General features: G+C 41.7%; 1 pseudogene; it reads right to left on the bottom strand.

Annotated features, from left to right (window-relative positions):
- Positions 1 to 327: 327 nt before the first annotated feature.
- Positions 328 to 1,242, bottom strand: LOC141547455 (ELL-associated factor 1 pseudogene; annotated as a pseudogene).
- Between the last annotated feature and the right edge of the window lie 6,327 nt (positions 1,243 to 7,569).

The raw sequence follows: 7,569 nt of genomic DNA on the forward strand, positions 1-7,569 counted from the left end.
TGGGGTTTCTTTCAGAAGGTGAAAGTGATTGAGTGAGGGTTTCTGTTTTTACTTTGTCTTATAATTCCAACAGATCTGGGAAGTTGTTTTTATTTATTTATTTTTATTTTATTTTACTTTTTTATGCTACCCAGATTTTAATATGCTACCCAGATTTTGAGGTAAAAGTGTATTCCCATAATATATACAACTGCACTTGTACTCTGCTCAGGTTCAGTGAGACTCAGGGCTCAGTAAGGGCCAAATGCTCTCCTTGGGGTGGGTTTCTGCTTGTGTCCTTCATCTATCCAGACGTTCTAACAAAGACAGATGCAGGAAGTTCCAAGGTTAGACGTTGCTGTCACTATCAGAGTCAGTGAGTTGTAAATCTTGTTGCAATATGCTCATCAGCTGGTGATTCCCAGGGAGCCGGCTGCTGCTGTTCTCCATAGGGCTTCTGTGAGGTAACTGCAGAGGAGGACGCTGGGAGGAGGAGGCTTTGGCTGTGACAGGCTCCTGGTCTTCAGTGCTGGAGCTCTCAGAGTCACTGAGTTGTAAATCTTCTCGCAATATGCTCATCAGCTGGTTTTTCTCGGGGAGCTGGCTGCTTTGGTTCCCCACAGGGATTCTGTGAGGGAGAGGAGGATGCTGGGAGGCCGAGGCACCTGGGGCAGGCTCCTCCTCTTCACTGCTGGAGCTGTCAGAGTCTGAGGTGCTGCTGTCTCTGAGGGTCTCCATCCGATTCATCTCGGCTCTCAGCTCTCTCTTCATGTCCTCCAACTGGAGTTCCCCGGGAGCATCCTCTTTCACTGGACAGGCTTTTGGCCCAACAGGTGTCTTCCCTGTGGCTCGGAATGCTAGGGGAGTGGGCGGTGCCGGTGCAGGGGGCGGTTCCACTCTTGCCTGGGTTTTGCTCCCTCCCTCAGTTCTCAGCTTCTTGACCTGAACGCTGCTGCTGAGTTTTTCCAACACACATTCGCCGGTATCGTGATTAATGATGAGAATACAGTCTCTCTCATAGGGTCTTTGGTTTCCTTTGAAGACAGTCTTTGGGGCTGCAGTGCCAGGGAAGTGAGGCAGCCAGATCTTGACCTCGTCTCCCTTGCCCACCTGGAGCTCTCCTTCCCCTGATGGGTCTACAGAGGCCGGCTTGAAATCATAGCGGATCGTGTGGAACGAGGACTTGGGCCTCTTCTCAAAGCTGTCCCCGAGAGTCAGGCAGTCCTCTTTGCCGTCCAACAGCGGGTTCCTGGTGCTCTTCATGGCTCTCTCCCTGTCTTCAAGCTGGCTGTAGTCACTGCCTGGTGTGGCTCCTGGGGCGGCCTCCTTACTGCCTCTCAGTATAGTCCTGCTCTGTAAAGTTCTGATAGTCTCTCAGTTCGAATCCTTCCCGGGGAACAGGTTTCTTTTCTATAGAATCTTTTCCTCTGTGAGCAGGTTTCCAGCCAGCCTCTTCTTCTTCTTCCTGAATGCTGGCTCTGAATCTCCTCCAGCTCTAGTCCTTCCCAAATCCAGACTGCTTCCCAGACCCCATGTTGTCTTCTTTTATCCTCCTAGAGAATGAGCATGTGAGAACCCAGGGGCTTGTGGGAAATACTTCAACCAATCATCTTGCTCCTTTTAAAGGTGAAAACTCCTTTAAATGTGTAAACTCCTTTTCAGAAGTCTAAAGGTGTTAACCCCTAAAGGTGTGAACTCTGGGCTAGAGAATTGTTTAGACAACCTGAGTTCTCACCTTCTAATCCTAACATCTCCCCCTCTCTTTTGATTTAGAACATAGGGTGGTCATGGCCTTTTAACAGAAATCCATCAATATGGGAGGTATTACACATAATTATATAAACACATAGTAACATAGCAATATAACACATGCTAGAAGTATGTAACAAATAACATGATCAAATAATCACAAATTGAAAATTAATAAATGTCCATAAGTCCATTGTGCATTAGTCTCATCTTGTGTTAGGAAATCCAATGATTGCTCCAGGTTTTAAAATTCTTTCACAGTCTTATCTTGTGTTAGAGAATCTTTAACAGTCTTCTTATCAGCCATTCTCTTTCAGTGTCAGATATTTCTTAGATTTTTTTCCTTGGTTTTGAGGTCTTTCTCTTTTTCTATCTCTCTCTGATGGGCAAAGTGAATACCACTCGTTGGCCTGAAAAGGTATCTACCACCAAGTGGACAAAAGACAGACGACCAAAAGATTTATAATGGGTCACATCCATTTGCCAGATTTCAGTGGGTCTCCAACCATGACGGTTCTTCCCTGGAGGGAGTGTAGGAGCATGGAAAGGAAGGCAAGCTGTACAGCTTTTTACTGTGCTCCTAGCTTCCTCTCTTGTTATTCCAAATTATAAAGGTAAAGCTCGAGCAGCTTGATGATATTTAGAATGAGATTCTTGTGCTTCCTGAAAAAAAGGAGCACTGGATAACATATGCAAAAGGCTATCTGCCTTTGAATTTCCATCAAAAGTAGTACCTGGAAGTCCACTATGTAAGTGGACATGCAAGATATAACTCTTGCCTGGATGCTTTCTCACTTGCTCTTGAAGTTCCTTAAAGAGCTGAGAAATATTAGAGGCTGCAAATTTTATTTGGGCTGTGGCAATTCTTTGTACTACACCTACTGAATAGACGGAATCAGTCATTGTATTTAAGTATCCTGGGTAATAAGGAAGAGCTAGCATGATAGCAAATAATTCATTCTGCTTAGTAGACTGAAAAGGAGTCCTGACTCCTTTCTTTATGGTTAAATAATGACAGTATTCAGCACAAATATTTTCTATGGAGGGGTCTGTAAATATTGTTGTTCATTTAAGAGGAGCCTTAGAAACCTTCAAAAACCCATTGCCAATTATGTAGTATCCGGGTTATCTTTAATGGAAAACCATGTACAAAATTTTGAGCTGTGGCCAATAAAATTGGTCACTCTGGCATGGTCACAGCATAGATTAATTTATGCATTAACATAGAATGTGTATATTTTTTCAGGACTTATCCCAGATAAATGTACTACACTCTTAATGGCTTTTAGTAAAATTCTAGCCACAAGCACTGGGTAAGGAATAAGGCTTTGTTCTGGTGGTGCTGGGAGGCTTCCCCACTCAATCACACTGTCTCCTTGATGAAGGACTGCTGTGGGTGCCTCTTTTTTAGCAAAACCTGATATTTCCAAGGGTTTTTGAGTGACTCTTTCAACCACAGTGGATAAAGCCAGTTCAACTTCTCCCAAAGCCTCTTGGGCTTCTTTTGTAAGCTGGTATGGTGAATTTAAAGCACTCCCCTTGAAATGTCATATAGAGGTTTCAGTTGATTGGTAGTTAAGCCTAACCCTGGACGCATCTATTGGATATCTCCTGTTAATATTTGGAAATCATTTAAGGTGTTCAACTTTTCCGTTCTTAAAGAAAGCTTTTGTACTGTGAGTGTCTTAGGATATACTTCCTATCCTAAATATTGAAAAGGATTATGTCTTTGAATTTTTTCTGTAGCTATATGCAGTTTTTAATACTTTAGCATTTCCATGGTCTTTTCTAGACATGCTTCTAACATTTGTTCCTCAGGTGCACATCCCAAAATATCATCCATATAATGTAACGATATTACTTTTGGAAATGCTTTTCTTACTGGAGCAAGAGCAGCAGCAACATACATTTGGCACATAGTAAGGCTGTTTCTCAATCCCTGTGGCATAACTGTCCATTCATATCTTTGATACGGCTCGACCAAATTAACACTAGGCATTGAAAAAGCAAATCTTTTCATATGCTCCTTATCTAGAGGGATAGAATAGAAACAATCCTTAATGTCTATAGGCCAAAGAGGCCATTCTCTTGACAACTGAGTAGGAGATGGAAGTCCAGGCTGAAGAGTTCCCATAGTTTCCATCTGTTCATTTACTCTTCTTAGATCAGTTAACATCCTCCATTTTCCAGATTTCTTTTTCACGAAAAATACTGGGGAATGTCAAGGACATAAAGAAGACCAAAAAGCGTCCTTGGACAAGTTGTTCTTGTACTATGTCTAATAAGACCTGAATTTTATCACTTCTTAAGGGCCACTGTTCTACCCACACTGGTGATTCAGCCTTCCACTGAATAGGAACCAGTGAGAGTGCAGGTAGGCCTTCAACAGCAGCCCTGCCTACAAAGCCAAGGTGCTTACTTGTAATCCTATCTGTTGTGAAATGTCTCTTCCCCACAGATTGATGGGGATTTGTTCAACCACAAAAGGAGTAAAAACTCCTGTTTCATTTTCAAATGTCTATCTCAAAGGCATAGCACTAACTTCTGCTGCTATTGATCCTCATACAAAAGACATGTAGGTGTCTGCCTTAATATTTGGCCAGCGACTGGGCCAATTGGCACCTCTAATAACTGTAAGAACTGCATCCGTGTCTACCAATCCTTCTAATGGTATTCCAGTTATATAAATAGTAAGTATAGCTTGGTCAGCTGTCACAGCTTCTGTCCAATATATTCCTGGATTTTGTTCATCGGAGTCAGAATCTGGGTGACTGCCACCTGATTGCTTATTAGGGGTATGTAACAATAAGCCTGATGCCACTACCTCTCCTGGTTGATAAATCACACATTGTCTACCTGTGTTAGTGACTGGGAGATTAGCTACACGTTCTCTACATAGCCACATCAGTGTATGGATGAACACTGTTTTGTAAGCCCTCTCAGAAGGTGAAATGATCAAGCCTACTCTTCCTGGAGGCAAAGGATCCATAGGCTGAACAGGAACAGATTTCACTTCTCCAGGGAATATCTCAGCAGTCTCTACTGCATACAACTATATTTTTCCTAATTTCAATCCCTTTCTTCCATCTCATTGCCTTTTGGCGGATTGATCATGTCTTAAATTTCTCTGGATGTAACCTCGGCTGCCATCATGCCCCACTTGGGGGGCTGAAGCTGGGCCCCGCATCTTATTTCCCTGGGTCAATCTACATTCGGAGGCCCAGCCAAAGGCCTTGTGACATTTTGACATGGAGTTTTAGGTCTTCTCTCACCCTGTCTTCTAGCTCTATCTCCATATCTACCCTGAGTTCTTAGATGTCCAATTTTTCCACATTGGAAATATTGACGAATTTCTCTAGAAGTCCTTTGCCAAGAGGGACCCTGTCTTTCCATGTTCATCACAGTCTGGGTGTAAAAAGTATCTGTTCCCACTGTAGCACAGAGTCTTATGATCTCCTCTAAAGGAGTATCTCGGTCTAGACCCCATATAATTCTTTTGCAAATCTCATTGGCATTATTCTTAGCCAGATGTCTGGTCCTTATGTCTGTCGCTATATTTTCTCCAATAGATCTTTTGACAGCAGTTTGCAGACGTCCCACAAAATCCGCAAAAGATTCATTGGGACCTTGCTCTATTTTAGTGAAAGCCTCCCCCCGAGCTTTCTGTCCGGGGAGGGAACCCCAAGCTTTTATTGCAGCCTTAGCAATTTGCTCATACCCTGTCATGGTATATTGAATCTGTTCTGAATTCCCTCCATACTGACCTCACCAGCTAATTGCTCAAAAGTGAATTGTGTGTTAACTCCTGTTTCCAAATTGCATCTGACTTTGATCTTTCATAATTCATGACACTTCACAAGCTACAACAGATTTTGTCCAGGTTCTAAACCTGTCCTTGCTATGGATTTCCAATCATTTGGGGTTAGGACTTCATAAGACACAAACCATCCAGTAACATTTTAACATAAGTTGATGTAAACCCATAAAGGGTGCAACCTTTTTTTCAAATCTTTAATTTTATTCAAATCTAAAGGTGTATATCTTCTCCTTTTTTGACCTACAGACCCAATCTCTTCAATCACAGGATATGCATGTATAAAATCACTTATATCCTGTCCTTCTCTCTTAGCTTTAAGCAATGCCTTCTCTAATCTTGTCATAGGCTGTTTAACAGGTGATTCTGTTTGTGTCACTGCCTCTTCCCCTCCTAACTTCTTGCACCACCCCTGAAGGGTTAATTCCCTGAAGGGAAATGCTTCTGATGTTCAGAATTGTGCTTAACTCCATTGTTATCTGATTCATCTTCTTCACCTAGCTTAGTTGGATCCTCCCCCTCTAGCTCTTTCTTCTTTTCCTTTATTCTAACGATTTTTAAAGCCACTTGGATTAAATTGTAGGTATGAAGTGTATCTTTGGAAATTGCGTTTGGTTTGGAATGGTAGTGTTCTCCTAGTAGCTCTCCTACTAATTCCCAATCATCTAGATCCAATTCTTTTTCCAGAGAAAAACAAGGACATATAACCTGCACAGTTTTTAAAAGTTCAGTGATTTCCTCCAAAATTATAATCAATCCTTGGCTTTTCATAACCTTGACAAAGCTCTCTAAACATTTGCCTTGAACAGAAACAAAAGTCATTTGCCCCATTTCACTGAAATTCTAATTTAGCTCTTTAACAAAGTTTCCTTGTTACTCATGCTTCTGGTTAAAGAGAGACTTTTCCACTGAGTTATGGATGGGAGGCTTTTCCACTGGAATCAGGATCTTGTCTGTCCCTGTTCTTGTGCCAAAATCTCAAGGTACGGGCTAACTCCTCTGAAGGGCTAAGCACAAGTGCTTTCCCCAGTTTGGGCGCCAAAATGTAAAGTTCTGATTGTCTCGCAGTGGTAATGCTTCCCTGGGAGGAGGTTTCTTTTTTGTATAATCTTTTCCTCTGTGAGCAGATTTCTTGGTTTTCTTCAGAGAAAGGATTCAAACTCAGGTCTTGCTTAATTTTATTTTTTTTTTTTTTTGGTCACCCTTCTTACCAATGAATGGGACTGATTGGTTAAAGTATTTGTCAGTACTGAATCACATGATTCCTGTTCCCAGAACTTTGTACCTTGGGGGAGGTCATTTACTCAATGCAGGAATGAACTTTGAACCTGGGATACAGGAAGTTTCAGGAAGTAAAGTGACCTGTGGCAGGCAGCCAGCATTGTTGATTATTGGTGAAGGATAGTTATGTCCTTTTAGTCTATCCAATGAGAAGGCTCCAGTCCTTTGTTTGTAAAGCTTGGACAAGCCTGAAAGCAGGTTGGTTTCTAGGAGTACATGGCAAGGGTTGGGATGGCTCCCAGGTTGTGTCTGGGCCTCTCCCTTGCAGGAATTACATGAATGCTTTCTCTTTGTAACTGATGATGTCACTAATTAGGTTAATTGGATTGGGAAAGGGGTCTTTCCTGTCATGATCCTTTGCTACATTTAATTTTGGCATATTTTTTTCTAAAGGTAAGCTCTCTTTCCTGAAATTTCAGAGGAGAAACATGATGAATATTATCTTCCACAAAGACGATACTGCCTCACGCCCACCCCAAAAAAGAATATAAATATTTAGACTTATTATTTCAAACAATTTAACAGTCATTTGTTATCAGTTTTATAAAATTAATGATAACTCATCTATATGAAGCATTTGACCCATTTCAAATTATTTTTCCCATGAATCCCTTGAGTTTGGAAACACAAGTATCATTAGAACCATTTTGCACAGAAGGATAGTGACTTTCTGAGCTAAACAATGAATTGACAAGTGTTACACAATTAACAAATTGACTAGCCAAGACAGGCATTGAATCCCCAGA

Source organism: Sminthopsis crassicaudata, chromosome 6 (assembly GCF_048593235.1).
Source record: "Sminthopsis crassicaudata isolate SCR6 chromosome 6, ASM4859323v1, whole genome shotgun sequence".
NCBI classification, from domain to species: Eukaryota; Metazoa; Chordata; class Mammalia; order Dasyuromorphia; family Dasyuridae; genus Sminthopsis; species Sminthopsis crassicaudata.